General features: G+C 40.9%; 1 protein-coding gene across 2 annotated transcripts in view; it reads left to right on the top strand.

Moving 5' to 3' along the window:
• Nucleotides 1–2,538: 2,538 nt before the first annotated feature.
• The window catches only part of DISP1 (dispatched RND transporter family member 1), a gene marked incomplete at its 3' end in the record, with an annotated part of 78,449 nt that continues 60,935 nt past the window's right edge, over nt 2,539–20,052 (top strand). Inside the window, exon 1 of one of the 2 annotated variants that reach the window (XM_081313719.1) lies at nt 2,539–2,936. The remainder of the gene's footprint in view (nt 2,937–20,052) is intronic. The other variant, XM_081313721.1, reaches the window with a different exon arrangement.

Genomic DNA, 20,052 nt, shown 5'->3' with positions numbered 1-20,052 from the left:
TTAATAAAATCAGAGAGCTACAATATAACTATCATATAACCTTAACCAAAAATTTGTACACTTCTTTTAATTATTATGAACCTTTTTCATAAAACAAAGGACAAAGCAAAAGAAAGGAAATTAAAAGGAAATTAAAAGTGCAAGAAAAGGGGGGGGGGAATCCAAAACTATACTTAAGAAGTATATAAATGACTTCCAACTTTCTTTTCAACAGATAATTCAATTTTGTCCCTCCTCCCTCTTAAATGTAAAAGAACAATACACTTCTCTTTGCAGTGGTCATCATTTTTCACTGACAGGCAGCTTCTGGAGGAATGCACATGGAACAATGAGGGAGGAAGTCCCCCCCATCTAGACAGACAGATGTCAGTCCTCCAAGGTAGAGGACTTTGGAAACCAAAGACACACAAGTCAATATTACTTTTATTAAATATTACTTTAGCCTCCACCCACTCCTTTCTACTGTCTTCATGAGAATTAAGGAGGGCTATGTTTGAAATGTTTCTCAAATTACATGTTCTGCTCTGAGCTCAGATTTCTTTTATCTTTTATCTGGCCATTGTCTTGGTCTTCCTCCTGTTATTTAAGGTAACTCTTTTTGTCCATTACAAATATTTTATAATACAAATATTGTGAGAAACTCACTTTCCCCTACTGTATTTGCCATATTTATTGCTGAGGTGCTATTTGTACAAACTTACTCCTGTAACTCCCTCTGCTTCTAAATACTTCACTTGTGCTGATTACATGTTGAAATTCTACAAAGTTATTTCACACAGGGTTTGCAGCAATTCTGATGAATCTGTTAGAAATTGTTACTTAATTTGTGTCCTAGATTTTTGAACAATACTGAAACCAAAATATAAGATGTAAGCTTATTCATAATTTATTTTACCTTTAAATGGCTAACACCTGCCCAGTAAGGCTTTCCCCCTCAAACATGGTTTTTTCCCCCCAGTTATTTTTATCTGATGAAGTCTTAACTCAAATTCTGCACTGTAGGTTTACAATACACATGGAAAACTCATGGTCTACCAGATGTTAGACAATAATCCCTATCACACCTGAACACAAACCATTTCAATTGATAGAAGAAATCTTAACTACAAAGAGTGAACATTTATTTTCTTGCTCCTGGAGAACACAATCCTTTACATCCATATTATTAACTTAGAATAATAAGCTGTTATTTAAAAATGAATATAAAGGCAAATAATTTTCAGGGTTATGTAGTTTTTGAATATGGTTAGGAAGAGATTGTTCTGACCTTGTGCGGGCAGATAACTTTGCTACTCTGCTACTCTTTGAAACTTCTTTTTTCAGGCTTCTATGCAAACCTGAAAAAATGCTACTGCATTTAGGAATCAACTAAAGTAGAATCACTGACTACTAAATAAGGGACATCTGAAAAAAAATGTTTACATAGAAAGTAAGTTACTGTAGTGTAGTAGTTAGATACTGTAACATAATTTGGTAAATACACACTTTCTTTTTCTAGCAAAAGAAATCTGAGAGCTCAGAGCAGAACATGTAATTTTCCCCACAGAAATGGTTGGATTGTAAATGTCATCATCCTTAGTATTGGTGGGATGGAGGCTAATGAGAGCTGGAATTCATTACTGTAACATCTGGAGAACAATATACTGTGTGCTATATTGCCCAGATTGTTATAATCTAGCATATAATATATTCTCAGAATTAACCACTGTGTTTGCTACAGTCCTTGAAGCATTTAACATACATGATCTGTGATTCCCATCTGAACCACAAATTACCATAAATTTAGTCTAGCATAGTTTAGTCTAGCAAAACCTGTGGGTCATCTTTGGTTCAGGGTGTTATGTAGACCTAGAAAACCGGAATCATTGAGTGAAATCAATTGATTAAATTCCGGTTAAATCAAGTATGAGACGTAGCTTTTTGATAACGCAGCCCATACTGTCTGCTTAACACTCAGTCCACAATACAGCCCGTTTTTAAAAGTTCTGTATGCCAAAGGAAGGATTATCTTGATCTGGGATGCAATCACCCGACGATCACTAAATGGTAACAGAAAAGTTCTCTGTATTTCTTTGCTACGGTCTGGCAATCTTCCAGATGTCTGTAGCCCTACCTAAACTTGTACCTTTCCTCAGTGCCTGGTAAACCACAGGCTTCCCCGTCCAGCCTCCCTCCGGCGCAACTACAGCTTCAATACTGCACACGATCGCCACCCAGAGGAATCCGACTGAACGTGAAGCCCTTCCGCAAACATAAAACAGCATTCTAGGAGATGCCATTGTCTCTGGAAGGGCGGGGGGGGGGAAGGAAAGAAAGACAATGAAGAGATCGGGAAAACAAAATTCATCTTCTTCAATGAACGGTAGAAAAACAGGGATAAAGATAACACTATTTTTCTTGGATGTGACTGGTTTATTTTTAAGAGACCTAGAAATAGCTGTGGAATACTGACCAGTCCGTGTCCCCCCTCTTATTTTCGGTTGGGCTAGTCGCTCAGTTTTGGAACGTTGATCCTTTACCCCGGAACGAGTCCCGAACCCGAGGCGCAAAGAGCTGCTTCGGAGGGCTTTATTTACCTAAAACGGTGGGCAGACTTTTTAGCTGTGGATGAGGCTTGCCTTGGGCACGTATTTTCCATTTCCAGGACATCGCCACCAATCGTTCCTTGGGACATAGCCCAGATACGGCGCTAACGGTGCCTTGAAAGCAGCTTCATCGCAGCCGTAGTTTTGTCCCACCACGCTATGCACAAGCCACAGCCTTACATCTGTGTCAGTATACAGCCCCCTTGTTAAACTTTTAATATCGTCTTTTAAATACTTGCTGCCGCCTAGAAGCTGGTTAGCAACTTGGGACACGTTTTCGAGTTTTTAGCTTTATGATTTCGAAGAAGTACAGATTTCGACAGGGATAGAGTTGGAACTCTAGCAGACAAGGTAAGTGGTGCAGGGGTTCCAAAAATGCACTTTTAACTCTACTTTTAAATATTAAAATGCTCGCAAGTATTAGAGAGTGTGTTGATTTGTAAGCGTGTTGTTGCATCATGTGTGAGTCTTTGAATATTGAGATTTTCCTTGTGCCCAAATGTGGGATCCCATTTTCTTTTTAATCACATCATCTATCAATTGACTTTCTAAGTACCAGTAGTTGCTGGGATATTATTAATAACTTGTCATGTCTATTTGTCTTCTGATCTTACTGGCTAGATTTTCACAATAGATTAAGCCATGTAGTTTATTGAATGAATTACATTTTGATGTGTTTGCATAACATGCAAAATCAAAAGGCCTGCTTTGCAAACAACATAGCCCACAGTGACAAAACACATTGTGAATTAGTGTCTGTAGTTTGCTTCTTTATACCAGTGTATATATAAACACAAATCATTTATTTAATAAATCTAGTTTAATCATAGTTTTCAATTATCCCTCTGTATCCATAATCCAGGATAGTATTTTGTGGTTCCAGTGAAACAGACATTAGTCTGTTGAAGCTTTTCTTATGAGAAATATTGCAACCCTTGTTTTTACTGAGTTTCCCCTTAATGCATTTAGCATTTAAATATATCCATCCCTTCTTTTATTTCATGGACCCTATTATAGAATAGAATAAGGCCAGCCTTTATATTGGTCCATTGGAAATGGAGAAAAAATAGGTAGCTCAAAATGAGGTCCAATTATAATTGTTACCTTTTAATCTATTAATAACATTCATATCCTTACTATCCTGTATAGAATTTTGCAAGTCTCTTGTTTAAAGTGCAGAAGTTGTGCAATCAGACAGGGAATGGAGACAAGCCTTGCTGTTAAGCTGTAGCTTGTATTTTGGTAGTTCATGTCACTTGGTAGTAGTCTGTTAATACTATATAGATGTGAATAGAGGAAAAGGATTGATTGACTTTTGTATATTGTGAAAATGGCATTTGAACCTGAGCACTATTTTCTAAAGCTCCATGCTGCAGTTGCTAAAGTAACTTCCCCACTTTTTGCACATTTTGGATTGTAATATCTATAAGAACATGAATGTTAGGGATGAAAAGAAGTGCAGTTCAACGACTGGAATTCTGGAAGGGGCTAGATTAGATAAGGCTGTCTGCAGGAAATTGACATCTGCTTGTTTTTTTCCCTATGGTTTCTTGATTTTCTGGCTTCCTCTGTTTTCTGGTTGTTTGGAGACTTAAAATATTTTAGTCTTGCTTTGATTTTAAGAAAAAAGCAGAATGTACATATTTTTTTTTTCTTTTAATGAACAATAAATGGGGTCATGATAAAGTTGAACACGAATTCCCATGTCAGGTGTGCTTACCTTGTCAACTACCAGAACAGCTCTGGAAATAATTGTGTGCATGTATGGGGGGTATATATATATAAAGCATTGCTCAAAAAAGTTTGCAGTCAGTAATTTGATTATGAAATCACTATGTGAAGAAGAGAGCCAGTTTGGTATAGTACTTAAGGCATCAAGCTAGAATCTTGGAGAATGTGAATTCTGGTCACACCTTGGTTACAAAGCCAGCTGGGTGACCTTGGGCCAGTCCCTCTCTTTTGGCCCTAGGAAATTGTTGTTGTTGTTAGTTGCGAAGTCGTGTCCGACCCAGCGCGACCCTATGGACAATGTTCCTCCAGGCCTTCCTGTCCTCTACCATCTTCTGGAGTCCATCTAAGCTCACGCCTACTGCTTCAGTGACTCCATCCAGCCACCTCATTCTCTGTCGTCCCCTTCTTCTATTGCCCTCAATCTTTCCCAGCATTAGGCTCTTCTCCAGTGAGTCCTTCCTTCTCATTAGGTGGCCAAAGTATTTGAGTTTTAGCTTCAGGATCTGGCCTTCTAAAGAGCAGTCAGGGTTGATCTCCTCTAGGACTGACCGGTTTGATCGCCTTGCAGTCCAAGGAACTCGCAGGAGTCTTCTCCAGCACCATAGTTCAAAGGCCTCAATTCTTTGGCGCTCAGCCTTTCTTATGGTCCAACTTTCACTGCCATACATTGCAACTGGGAAGACCATAGCCTTGACTATACGCACTTTTGTTGACAGGGTGAGGTCTCTGCTTTTTAGTGTGCTGTCTAGATTTGCCATGGCTAGGAAATAGGCAATGGTAAACTGTTTCTAATAAACCATGCCAAGAAGAGACTTGTCCAGGCAGTTGCCTGGTGTCAAGACTGATTCAAAGGGAAAGAGAGAGAGAGCAGAAAGAATACTAGAGAAAAAAAGTTCTACAAAAAATATACACAGATAGCCTTTGAGTTAAGAGCACAATTGAACTTTAATTTCTGTTGCCAAGTGAGACAATTGCCCCATTTTATGACCTTTCTTGCCACAATTCTTAAGTGAATCACTGAATTTGTTAAGTTAGTAACATGGTTGTAAAGTGAATCTGTTTTCCCCATTGACTTTGCTTGCCAGAAGGTTACAAAAGGTAATAACATGACACCCCCCCCCCCGGATACTGCAATCGTCAATACAAATCTGTTGCCAAGCATCTGAATTTTGATCACGTGACCATGGGGATGCTGCAACACTGTGAAGTGAAAAACGTCCATGTCACTTTTTTCAGTGCCATGGTAACCGAATGGTTACTAAACGAACTGTTATTGTAAGTTGAGGACTACTATTACTTTAATACAAAGGCTTTCCACTGCATTGAAAATAACTGTAGACCTCTGTGCTCCCTTCCATAAAAGAACTGAGTTGATTTTTTGCTGGCTCAAATCCCTTAAACCCCCCCCCCCCATTTCTTATATATTTTAATAGTTGCATCTTTGTAGGTCTTGTGATTAGTGTGTCTATGGAGATTCTCAGTCATCCAGGTCACAGTTATCCCAAAGATGCCTTTTCACAAGGCAGAGAGGTCTCCAAAGAAAAACAAAAAAGTCCAGTTGCCTCCTGAAAAAGCATCTTTGGGATTGTGATTATTGTATTGCTCTTTTTGCAGGAACTCTTGTCTTCTCTCACTTTCCTGCTCCTGGGCTTCAGATTCCACTGAATTCCAGTTCCACTTCAAAATTACTGCTGGGATGGAGACACACACACACACACACACACACACACACACATTGGTGCTTGTTTCCTACCAAATAATTTTTAAAATGTAGCCTTTGCAGTTCTTGAAATGAGGCATTCATGAAGCAGACTTCTGCCTTCCCAAAACTTTTTCCTGCTTGCTTTCTAATGTGTTGTATTGGCTTCAGGCATGCCTGTGCATAATGAGTGCTTCTTCATCCAAAAGCGTTCTTAAAATATAGGTTTTCACATTGGCACACATTCATATCTGAATACTGTTTTGCCCCTAGAGCATTTATGGCTCCAAAGTTATCCCCCTCCGCCCCTTCCTTCAAGCACTACATAAAAATGTCTGTGATTTAGTACTGATACCCTTCTTGAGTATATGTTCTCAGAGTGGCTATCAAAGTGCAAAGAAAGCTGTTTCAGATCAGTTGGTTCTCTTTAAAGAAAGCTATTAAAAGGGGAACCTTAAGCAGAACTTGCTTTACTGGCAGATTTCTTCTTCATCATTTTTTTGGGGGATAGTACAGTAATCATGTTTCCTAAAGCTAAATTGCCTACAGAAGAGCTTGTTTCTCTCCTCTCCCTCTATGTACTCCCAAATCTCCTCAAGATCAGATTTGTTTTTTTTATTAGTTTTTTTTAGAAACATAGAAAGTTTTATTGAAAAGTTTTAAAATACATTTTATCTTTAACAATCCCCCCCTCCCCCCCCGACTTCCCAGAGCTAAGTACAGGGTATAAAAACAAAGAACAATCATAAACATCCATATGCTACCAACAATAAATTCTTAAGTCTATCACTCTCCGACCGATTGCAGTTAAGAACCTTTATAAGGTCTTATCTTGCGGCGATAAGGACGGCGAAGTCTAACTACTTTGCCGCCCTTATCGCGTCCGCAGATAATCGCCCGGCCGCCCTGTTTAGGGTGACTCGCTCCCTCCTTAACCAGGAGGTGAGAGAGGATCCCTTGCAGGGACGAGCCGAGGAGTTTAGTCATCACCTGGCGGACAAAATCGCTCGGATTCGGACCGGCCTGGACTCTGACTGGGCAGAGTCCGATGTGGAGGAATCAGGCGGTCTTGAGCACGTTATCTGGACTGAGTTCGACCCTGTTTCCCCTGATGATGTGGACAGGATCATGGGGAGACTGAGCACCACCACCTGTTTGTTGGATCCGTGCCCCTCCTGGCTAGCTTATGCGGCTCGGGAGGGAACACGAGGCTGGTTCCATGCAGTAATAACTGCTTCTTTGAAGGAGGGTGTCTTCCCTGCCGCCTTGAAGGAGGCGGTGGTGAGACCCCTTCTCAAGAAGCCTGCTTTGGACCCGGCTGCTTTAGACAACTACCGTCCAGTCTCCAACCTTCGCTTTCTGGCGAAGGTTGTTGAGAGTGTGGTGGCGCATCAGCTCCCTCTGTTCCTGGAGGAAACTGATTATCTGGACCCGTACCAATCGGGTTTCAGGCCCGGACACAGCACGGAGACGGCATTGGTCGCGCTGGTGAATGATCTCTGGAGGGCAAGGGACAGGGGTTGCTCCTCTGTCCTGGTCCTATTAGATCTCTCAGCGGCTTTCGATACCATCGACCATGATATCCTGCTGCGGCGTCTCAGGGGGTTGGGAGTGGGAGGCACCGTTTTACGGTGGTTCTCCTCCTACCTCCAGGGCCGCTCGCAGTCGGTGTTGACGGGAGGGCAGAGATCCGCCCCGAGGCCTCTCATTTGTGGAGTCCCTCAGGGGTCGGTTCTCTCGCCTCTCCTGTTCAACATCTATATGAAGCCGCTGGGCGAGATCATTCGTGGCTTCGGGGTGGGGTATCACCAGTACGCTGATGATACCCAACTTTTTCTTTCCACCCCGAACCAACCCAGTGATGCCCTCTCCGTGATGTCCCGGTGCCTGGAGGCGGTTCAGGTCTGGATGGGGAGAAACAGGCTTCGTCTCAATCCCGCCAAGACTGAGTGGCTGTGCATATCGGCATCTCGGGTTAACCAAGTTATTCCACCTCTAACGATGGGGGGTGAGGTGTTACCCCCCGTTGATAGGGCTCGCAACTTGGGCGTCCTCCTGGATTCACGGCTCAATTTTGAAGATCACATAGGAGCCGTGACCAGGGGGGCTTTTGCACAGGTTCGCCTGGTGCGCCAGTTGCGTCCCTATCTGGACCGAGATGCCCTACGCACAGTTACTCATGCGCTTGTGACTTCCCGTTTGGACTACTGTAACGCTCTCTACATGGGGCTGCCCTTGAAGACCACTCGGAGGCTTCAACTGGTGCAGAATGCGGCCGCGCGAGTTGTAATGGGGGTTTCCCGATACTCCCATGTAACACCTCTACTCCGCGAGCTGCATTGGCTTCCGGTTGCCCTCCGGGTGAAATTCAAGGTGCTGGTTATCACCTATAAAGCCCTACATGGCCTGGGTCCGGGGTATTTGAGGGAACACCTGCTGCCGGCATCAAACGCCCTTCGCCCAGTGCGCTCCCACAGGGAGGGTCTGCTCAGGGTCCCGCCGGTAAGAGATTGCCGGCGGGTGACACCCAGGGATAGGGCCTTCTCAGTGGGGGCGCCTGCCCTCTGGAACCAGCTGCCGGTGGAGCTGAGGACTGCTCCCGACCTCCGATCATTCCGCCGGGGCCTGAAGACCTGGCTCTTTGAGCTCTCGGGCCCAGGCTGAGGAGATATTTATTTTAATTGGGGTTTTTAATAGTACAGGGTTGATTTAATATTTTTTAAATTGGGTTTTAACTTTTGTATGGTTGATTTTTAACTCCCTGTAAACCGCCCTGAGTCCTCAGGGAAAGGGCGGTATATAAATGCAATAAAATAAATAAATAAATAAATATAAGATAACTACAAACAATACTAATATTTCATATAGAAAAAAAAAAGAAAATAGAAAGGAAGACTTATTCAAATGCTAAATGAAACTTTTTAGTCCCATATTTCTTCTGGATATATTCAATCCATTTTTTCCACTCCATAATATAGCGTTCTTGCGAATGATCTTTCAAATAAGCCGAGATCTTTGCCATTTCTGCCAGGTCAGAAACCTTTAAAGTCCATTCTTCTATAGTCGGCAGTTCCTCCTTCTTCCAATACTGACCTATTAAAAGTCTTGCTGCTGTAATTAAATTTAACATCAACTTAGTGTCCACAACAGTAGCATCTGTAAGGTAAAAGGTAAAGGTTCCCCCGCACATGCGTGCTAGTCGTTTCCGACTCTAGGGGCCGGTGCTCATCTCCGTTTCAAAGCCGAAGAGCCAGCGTTTGTCTGAGGACGTCTCCGTGGTCATGTGGCCGGCATGACTAGACGCCAAAGGCGCACGGAACGCTGTTACCTTCCCACCGTAGTGGTCCCTATTTTTCTACTTGCATTTTTTACGTGCTTTCGAACTGCTAGGTTGGCAGAAGCTGGGACGAGTAACAGGCGCTCACTCTGCTACGCGGCACTCGGGATTCGACCCGCCAAACTGCCGACCTTCTGATCAACAAGCTCAGCGTCCTAACCCACTGAGCCACCGCGTCCCTTTTAGCATCTGTAATTATACCCAACAAAAAGAATTGTGGACAAAACTTTATCTTTTGCTTGAAGATCTTCTGCATATTCCACCAAATTTTTATCCAAAAAGCCTTGACCTTTTTACAAGTCCACCACATGTGAAAATATGTTGCATCTTCACCACCACACCTCCAGCATTTTGGCTGATAGTTCGGATACATACTTGCAAGCTTTTTAGGATCTAAATGCCATCTATAAAACATTTTATAAAAGTTCTCTCTTAAGTTTTGAGCTTGTGTAAATTTTACGTTCCTCACCCAGATCTTTTCCCACGTGTCCATTGTAATAACTTCTTGGGTGTTCTGGGCCCATTTTATCATACAATCTTTAACCAGTTCTGTTTCTGAATCAATTTCTATCAATGCAAGATATATCCGTTTGATATGTGCTGGACCCTGATTTCTAATTTGCTTTATCAAATTTTCATCAGTCATTGCAAAACCAGTTTTCTGATCTTCTTTCCACCTGGCCCGTAACTGAGTATATTGAAACCAGGTTTGAACAATCTTCTCATCTCGCAAGAGATTATACGATTTTAAACACCATACACTTCTTTCCAAGCTTAAAATCTCCTTATACGTGGTCACGTCATGTTTGAAACCAACATTTATGTTTTCTATTGCGTGTTTTGGAATTGCCCACAATGGTATCTTACAGTCTAACTTGTATCTATACTTCTTCCAAACTCTCAACAATGCCTGTCTTAAAATATGCACTTTAAACACATTATCCTTCTTATCATACAACAAATATGCATGCCAGCCAAATAACAAGTCGTGGCCCTCAAGATTTAATAATCTCTCTTGTGTCAAATTAATCCAATCACTTATCCCTGCTAACGCAGCAGCTTCAAAGTATAATTTAAGATTGGGCATTTTAAGACCACCTCTTTCACGAGTATCCTGCATAATCTTAAGTTTAACTCGTGGCCTTTTCCCTGCCCAAACAAATTTATTGATACCCCGTTGCCATTCTACCAAATTAGAATCTTTCTTAAGAACCGGTATCATTTGAAATAAGAATAAAAATTTAGGCAGGACATTCATTTTCACTGCTGCGATTCTTCCCAACAAAGACAATTGCAATTTTTCCCAACTCTCCATTTCTTTTTGAATTTTTCCCCATAGTTTTTCATAGTTATTTTTGTATAACTTTGTATTAGAGGGTGACAAAAACACCCCCAAATATTTGACCCTTTTAGCAATCTCAAATCCAGTTAATCCTTCTAAAAGAGCCTTTTGCGATACTGTCATATTTTTGGCCAGAATTTTAGTTTTTTGTGCATTAACTTTAAATCCAGAAACCCTCCCATATTGCATTATTATCTCCATCAGCTCCACAACAGAATTTTCTGGCTGGGTCACTGTAACAACCAGATCGTCTGCGAACGCCCTCAATCTATAATCCTGATCTCTAATTTGTATACCCTTAATTCTTTCCGAACTCCGTATTTTTACTAGTAATATCTCCAATGTTAACACAAATAGTAAAGGCGATAACGGACACCCTTGCCTTGTGCCCTTCTCAATATTACATGCTTCAGTCAAACTATTGTTAACTATTATTCGGGCAGTTTGTTTTTGATATAATGCCCTAATTGGTTGCAAAAATTTATCCCCAAAATTCATTTTATCTAAAACTTTCATCAAAAATTGCCAATTCAATTGATCAAAAGCTTTTTCAGCATCTAAAAAAATTAGCGCCGCAGGGATCTGGTTGTTCCTTTCCAAAAACTCTAACACATCAACTATATGCCTCACATTATTTTTCATTTGCCTACCACTAATAAACCCAGTCTGATCCCCATGAATCACCTGTTGCAGAACCCTCATCAATCTGTTAGCCAACACCTTAGCAAATATTTTATAATCTGTATTTAAAAGTGATATCGGTCTATAGTTTTTAACTTGAGTAGCATTTTGATCTTCCTTCGGGATCAAAGAGATAAAAGCAGTTCTCCAAGACGGAGGCACCTTTCCCCCTCTCTGAATTGTCTGAAACAGTTCCTTTAACGGCTTTATCAACTCCATTTGTAAATTTTTATAGTAAACCGCAGTCAAACCATCCGTACCTGGCGCTTTATCCAACTTCAATTCCTTAATTGCTATGAGAATTTCTTCTTCTGTTATCAACTGGTTAATCTCCTCTTTTTGTGCTTGCGTAAGAACCGGGATGCTAGCATTCTCCAAATATACATCAATGTCTTTTTCATTAATCTTCTCCTTAGCATATAATTTAGAATAAAAATCCACAAAGGCTTCCTTAATAAGATCCTGTTGAAACACAACCTTTCCCTTATGTTCAATTTTATCTATATTAGAAGCCCTTTGCTTTTTCCTTAGTCTATAAGCTAGCCATCTACCTGGCTTATTAGCATTGCAAAAAGTATTATGCCTAGCAAACCGCAAGTTGGTTGCCACTTGATCAGCCATCAATTTATCAAATTGTCCTCTTAATAGCTTAATAACCTCCTTAGTCTTCACATCCGATGGGTTCAAAATTAAGACCTTTTCTTTTTCCCTAATTTCATTCTCCAATTCTTTCCTTCTGGCTTCCAAAGTACGTCTGTATTTATTATTCATATATATCAACACCCCTCTCATGTAGGCCTTGCTAGCATCCCAAACCATGTCCATAGATGTATCCTTATTCATATTAATTTCAAAAAAATCCTTCATCCGCTGTTTACATTCTTCCACATTTCTCTGATTTCTAAACAAATTCTCATTTACGCGCCACGAGCGCCTATCCCTATTGTCCTTATTGATCTCTAACCAAACTGGACTATGATCCGAGATAGTTCTTGCACAAATCTTTACCTTCTTAATCCTAGAAAAAAAATCATTAGTTAACAAAATAAAATCAATCCTAGAAAAAGATTGATGTCTGTCAGAAAAAAAAGTATAATCCTTTTCATATAGGTGTATGTCACGCCAAATATCTCGCAATTCCAAGTCGTCCTTCATTTCAAAAAAAGATTTAGGCAATCTGGCATGACTCGAAGCACGCTTAAAAGAACCAGCCTTGTCCATCTGTACATCCAAAACACCATTCCAGTCCCCCATAAAAATAAACGATTTGTAATCCAATTGAGTAAGCTTTGTATGGAGTGAACTAAAAAAATCAGCTTGTTGTTGATTAGGAGCATACAGTCCAACTAAGAGCGTTTTTTTACCTTCTAACAACAAATCTATCATAACATATCTTCCTTGCTTATCTGCTTCAATTAATTCCGCTGCTAGAGTACTTTTAACGTAGACAACCACTCCATTTTTCTTATTCATTGCAGAAGCAACAAATTGCGTGCCCAACCTTGAGTTCGATAAATACTTTTGGTCCATAACCCTAATATGCGTTTCTTGCAAACATATAACATCAATCTTAAATTGTTTTAAATATTGAAAAACTTTCTTTCTCTTCTGTGGTGAGTTTAATCCATTAACATTCCAGGTTAGAAATTTAGTCACCATGCGTGGCATCCCGAAGCTTTTGGAGCACATCTTTAATAGCCCCTATATTTTCTTTGGACCGCGCTCCTCCCACAGCTTCACTATAAGTACGCTTTGAGAGTTCCATAAACTTCTGCTGGTCTTGCTCTTGTACTTGTCTTGCTCGTTTTACAGCGGCGCGCGTCAACCTCTGCTCTCCAGCAGCAGCCGATGAAGCTGTAATTTGATCCCCTCCAGCACCATTCTCCTCTGTCTGTCCACCTTCAGCCTCTTGAGGTTTTCCCTCTCCAGATCCCTTTACAGCTTCCAGGAGTGATAGAGGGGTTGCTTTTAAAACATTATTGTAGAAATCACGCGCCTGAGTCACAGTAATCAGACGATATCTTTTACCTTCGTGCATCACCACCAATCCAACTGGAATCTCCCATCTAAACTTAATATCACGTTGCTTAAGTTCCTGTACGAGAAATGCAAAATCCTTCCTTCTCCTTAAAATCTTTGGAGGAATTTCTTTTAGAACCAGCACTTCTTGCTCAGCAACCACAACTTTAGTATCATAAGCAGCTTGAATAACTTCATCTCTAGTTGCTCTCTTTGTAAAATAGACCACCACATCTCTAGGTAACTTCCTCTGCCTTGCAATCCATGAATTTACACGAAAAACTTTATCCATACATCCCTCTATTTCAGATGCTGGCTGGCCCAATACTGCTTCCAAAGCCTCAGAAATCAGCTGCTTTAGGTCTTCTTTAGGATTCTCTTTTAAGCCCCTGATTCTAATAGCATATTGCATCTGATGATACTGGACAAGACTCAATTCTCCATCCATTTTATCCCTTAAATTTTCATTCTCCAGTACCTTTACTTCTAATATAGTGTTCTTTTGACTAAGATCCTCCATTTTTTCTTCCAAACATTGCACACATTCAGCCACGCTTTCCACTGTAGACAAGATGTCTACCCTCATTGCACTAAACTTCTCGTTAAACTTCTCTTCCATCCTCTCCTCCAATTTCTCCAGTTTCTCCTCCAACTTTACCAACTTATCATCCAGCATTTCTGACATTACCTGGGATTGCTTTGCAAAGGCATCTTGTAAGTCCTTAAGCGTCAATGCCACAGGAGGTGCAGGAGGAAGCAGAGCTTGCAACGATGTCTGTTGCACCGGGGAAGTTCCCGCACTCCGAAGAACTTTAGAGGAAGGTTTAGCCGCCATCTTTCTTCACTTTCACTTGTTGCGCACTTTCACTTTAAGTTTATAAAGTCCATTAAGCTAGAGAGTAAGAATAAAAGTCCTCTTCACCTTAACCTCCTGTACCGCTCTGCCTGCTCCTTTTACTCCAAAGTCTTTCCTTCTGGCAGGGGTGGTCGCAAACGCCTGGCTCCGCTCCAAAAATCCCGGAGCAGAGACGCTAAGCAGCTGGGAGCAACCCAGGCTACGGGGGAGTTCAATCCTTCAGCCGCCCAAGCTTTCAGCTCAGGCGGCCCCGGAGAACTCAACCCCTACCTGGGGCCTCACCCCCTCCTCTTCTCCCGAGGAGGGGGCTTCAAATCCACCTAAACAGCTGATCGGCGCTGTTTTAGGTGGAAAAACTCAGCTGTGAAGCGGACAGCCCGAAACGGCTATCTTCGGCGCCGCGCCGCCACCGGAAGTCCGTCTCCTCAAGATCAGATTTGACTAGGGGAGCTAGGTGAAATTCACCTAATGTTGGATGCTGCCCTTAATCTTTTGGTTCAGATGACAGTTTCTCTATTTTTTTGCACAATATTATTTCTCAGATATAATTTCCTGTGTCAAGGCTTTTAGCAGATTTCTAGAAGGCTGTTGGATAATTCAGTAAGTTTCATAGAATCTCTTTTTTTCATTTGTGATTCCATTGCTAGCTGTCCCAAAGATGCTTTTTCATGAGGCAACTTGGACTTTCTTGTTTTTCTTTGAAGACGTTTTCACATCTCATCCAAGAAGCTTCTTCTGAGCTGAGAGTCCAGTTGCCTCTTGAAAAAGCATCTTTGGGGCAATTATGACTTGGATGACTAAGAATCTCCGTAGAGATCCATTGCTAGCTATTCTTAAAGCTTTGAAATGTTAATGTAGAGCAAAGATTAAAAATGGATGGTTTTCCAGTTTGTTGAATTCCCATAATTCTGAGACAGTGTAACCAGTGGTCGCAGTTAAAGAGTGATGTAATCTAATGGCGTGTAGTTCTGATGTTATTAAATCTGCAAGGATAATAATTGACTTAGAAACTGAGTTAAATAAAGAAGAAGCCATTTTTTGGCCAACCGTTTGAAACAATTTGAGTTGATACCAATAGAGGAAAATATTTGTATTCAAGACTGAAATGGTTGTTTTCTTGCAGGTGTTTCATTACCCAAACATCATCAACACTGATGAGTACCAAGAACCCCTAATTTAAATTGAATCTGTTACCGTCCCTCATTAATGGGGTTTTTTTTCCCTTCAGGCCAAAGAATGGAGAAAGAGGTAATTTTCAATAATTTAGCTTCTCTCTGTATCACCCATGTTCCCCAAATCAATTCTAAAAGACAAGAGTGATACACAGGGAGGAGATTTGGTACTTAGGCTTGAGTTTAGATGCCCAAAATTGAACATTTGAAATTGAATGATAGGTGGGTCACGAAGAGTCGAACACGACTTAGCGACTGAACAACAACAGCAGCAAAAACAACAACAGCAAAAAATTAGGAACCATATGCCAATCTTCCCCTAGGGCACAGGTCTGCAACCCGCAGCTCCGGAGCCGCATGTGGCTCTTTCAGCTGTCTCCTGCGGCTCCCAGTCCTCTGCCATGTGCAGTCCAAAAAAAAAAAAAGTGGGACTAAAAAAGTTCAACCAATCAATTCAAATACGCAGGGTAGGTGCATATCTCGCCTTGGCTCCACTCTTCAGTCAAACTCTGTTCTGCGCATGCGCGCATGTACGCGCATGTGCACACATTTTTTGCGGCTCCCAGTTTTTCCTTTTGTGAGGGAACCGGTTCCGAGTGGCTCTTTCACTGTTTCAGGTTGCTGACCTAGGGCAGGGGTCAGCAACCTGAAACAATGAAAGAGCCACTCGGAACCGGTTCCCTCACAAAAGGAAAAACTGGGAGCCGCAAAACATGTGTGCACATGCGTGTACATGCGCGCATGCGCAGAACAGGGTTTGACTGAAGAGTGGAGCCAAGGCGAGATATGCACCTACCCTGCATATTTGAACTGACTGGTTGAACATTTTTAGTCCCACTTTTTTTTTTTTGGACTACACATGGCAGAGGACTGGGAGCCACAGGAGATGGCTGAAAGAGCCGCATGCGGCTCCGGAGCCGCGGGTTGCAGACCTGTGACCTAGGGGGATATTGTTGCTACTGCTCTTCTGATTCCAGGGAAATTGATACAGTTCAACATGCCTTTTTTATTGTGGCCTTTCTAAAGAACTCTGAAAGGACATCGAATTCTTCTTTTACCCCATTTTTTTCATACAAGTAGTCCTCACTTAGCAACCATAATTGGTGTCTTGGTAACTAAGCATTGTGGTTGCTAACTGGAAAATTTTATGACCAGAGCAGGCTTATGACTACAGTACAGAGTTACAAAACAGATGAATACTGATATAGGTATACAAATAGCTTTAAAGAAAAAAAAGGTTAGGAACAATGAGGTAAGTGTGTAGAATAAGAGTAAATGATCAAGCATAGGAATTATAGAAACAAATATTTATAAGGATAAGCACAAGCTCAGTGGCATTTAGTTTTTTTAAGAAAATGCCCATATCCACTCAATTGCTAATACTCGTGCATACATTGGGTCATCCCCAAAAGAATCTGTGTGTCTGAAAGATCATCTTCCATATGAATGTGCACTGATTTTAAATTATGGAAGAGGGGCACCTGCTTTCTAAGAAATGTCAAGCGGCAGCCAAGGAAAAGGGCTTTTCAGTCAGTTAGGACGCTGAGCTTGTCGATCAGAAGGTCGGCAGTTTGGCGGGTCGAATCCCGAGTGCCGCATAGCAGAGTGAGTGCCTGTTACTCATCCCAGCTTCTGCCAACCTAGCAGTTCGAAAGCACGTAAAAATGCAAGTAGAAAAATAGGGACCACTACGGTGGGAAGGTAACAGCGTTCCGTGCGCCTTTGGCATCTAGTCATGCTGGCCACATGACCACGGAGACGTCCTTGGACAAGCACTGGCTCTTCGGCTTTGAAACAGAGATGAGCACCGGCCCCTAGAGTCGGAAACGACTAGCACGCATGTGCGGGGGATCCTTTACCTTTACCTTTATTCAACGGAAAGGCAGGCTTTATTTTTTTTCTGTGCCACTTACCTATAGAATGAGATGCATTTGCTAATCTAAATTAAAATTTAGATTGAGAAATTACAGTAATGTTAAAGGATAAGGAACACTCAGAATATGATCTGTTTGAAAAAAAATCATTACAGCATTTTTCTTTTTGCAATGCTCTTGGATTCTTCTATGCTCAATTGAAGCAAATCAAGTTCCCTGCAGATCAGTTGACACTGTGATTTTGGATGCTTGCCATTTTTTGAAGTTCCCACCGTCCCCCATTGCAATCTTGGATTTTCCTTCAAATAGAAAAAAATCCAGTTCAGGCTTCTGCAGGTGGCAATGTTTCACTGCTTTATGGGAAGCCTGTGTGATTGGAGGGCTTCCTAACTTGTCCTGCCTTTTAGCCCCATGGGATCCTGCTTTGATAGACTAATTAACAGTGCAAACACAGAAGTGCAGCCATGCCAGCATAGGGAAAATACATGGCTCCATAGCAATTCTAAAAACGCCAACAAATTTCTCTATTTTTTAAATGAAAGTTGATAAATGTTTTAGCAGAATGAGGATTTTTATTTTATTGGCTACTGGTAACCGAGTATAAATTCTGCCCAACTTGGCCTAAATCCTGACTGGCTATTGTTTTTCTGCAAGTTCTGTAGATTTGCAAACATCCAGATTTGTTTATTCTAATTGTCAGAATAAACAGCTCATCCCTGCTGAATGTTAATAGTGGAATCAGAGACTTGGGTGATGGAAACACTGATTGCTGGGAAGGACTTGACCACTCACATTAGGTGCTTATATTGGGTTATGGACCAAATTAAAGCTCTTTGGTTAACTGAGACATTCCATGGTACTTACGTTTTGCACTTCATTACTTTACTGCAAGATTGCTTTTCAGACTAAATGCATTTGATCACACTTCATCCAGCTTAAAGGATGGATTTAAGATGTCAGCAAAGGGACAGACAGAAAAAAATATAAACACTAAAAGACAAAAGGCATGTGTAATATTCATTTCAAGGCTCCCCATTTGGTCAGCCTCTAGTCTAGTTGCTAACTCCAGCTGAACACAGTTCTGTAGATTTTACTGTCCAATAAATTTCTCTCAGTATGGCATATTTGTCTGTATATCTGCCAGAACCCATGCTCCAAAAAAGAGAAGGGCCAGGTCAAAAAAAATGTCTTAGTGCAAGCCAAACTCCTCTCCTCAAAGCATTAAAGCCACTATGTGCTTGACAAAGCTCAGATGGCTGTTTCAGAGGCTGTACTCAGCCACTTTAGCTCAGCAGCAGCCCCTAATAACTGGGAATGGCCTTTGGGGTGGCTGAACAAGGCTTCCAAAAATGTATCTGCTTTAACACTTCCAAGGATTACCTTCCCTCTCTCAATTCACGAGGCTAACTATTTAGTTAGAAGGAGCAACTTCATTTTCCTCCATGCATGGTTTTTTTTTCTTTATTCTAAAGGGGAGGCTTGTTCTTGTTATTTCTTCTTTTTTGTACTTAATAGAGTTTTCTGATGGTCCTTGCGATGGGTTGCTTGTATTTCTTGGGAACTGTTTAAAATTATTTAATTATTCAATTCATGTTTTAAATTTTCTTTTAAACATGAATTTCCCATACTCAGATTTGATTGTTTATAGCAGCTGTCACTGTCCGTACAATTGAAACATTTTTAACACTGGTCGGAAACAGGTGGACCCATTCTGAAAGTTTTAAGCTATGGCGACAGAAATGGTAAAAGATACCACACATATTGTTGAGAATGTGGTTTTGCTATAGAACCAGTTCAGCTTGTATTTCTTTTTTTTCCACCAGAAGAAATACAAGCTTTATGCAAACTTATTGGTGGTTAAATAATGATAAATTAAATTGAATTTATTTCTGAGCAGACCTATGTAAGATTTTAAATTGTTATTTGGAAATGTTTTATTAATTTTACTTTGTTATTTAAATGACCCTCAGTTATAGGTAATAAACAACTGTGCTGAAAGTAAAGAGCTGTCCTAATTTTTATATTATGCGGCTAAAGCAATTTCAATTAGGGTCTTAAATATTTCTCCCTGCAATAAATTTCGGCTGCAGTTAGTCATAACTCTAGATAGCGTAGTGCTGGCTATATATTCATCTGAGTAAATGGAAGTTTATTCAGACTTTTCTCTTTTAAGTGAAATCCCTTAAGCATTACACAAGCTAAAACAAATTCCACCATTTGGTTTTCATTAGCCCTGTAACTGAAACGAAAACATATTTAATCCAGGAGCATTTTGAAGTTAATACGCAACTTTGCTTGGGAGGTATTTAACAGTGATATCAGTTGCAAGCCAGTTACATGCCAGTGCCTCAAAACTGTCACTAAGCAAGATGTTTAATTACCTTTAATGTGCGCAAGATTACATAGCATGGTAGAAGCAATGAAGAGATTTCAGTGAGGTGAGAGAGAGATTTGATCACTGAAGTAAACACTTAAAAAAGCACTGTCAATGAAATGCAAGCTGATTTACTAAACTAGCCATCTCCGACCTGGTGGCCTTTGGAAATGTTGAGGTTCAGCTTCTAGAAGTTCTTACCAGCCTAGCTAGTGAGAACATTTTTTTGCTTTGTATTTTGATTTTTGATCAGTTCGCCAGCCTGATCTGTTTATCTTTTGTGGGAGGCTGTTGGAAACAGAAAATTTAAGTTCAAAAGCATGGTTTTGCGTCATTCCTTCACTCATTAGATTTATGTCCCATCTTTTACTTACATTATTAG

Source organism: Vipera berus (assembly GCF_964194415.1).
Source record: "Vipera berus genome assembly, chromosome: 1".
In the NCBI taxonomy this organism is placed as follows: Eukaryota; Metazoa; Chordata; class Lepidosauria; order Squamata; family Viperidae; genus Vipera; species Vipera berus.
The sequence above is the reverse complement of the archived record's forward strand: the minus strand, read 5'-3'. Positions and strand labels throughout refer to the sequence as shown.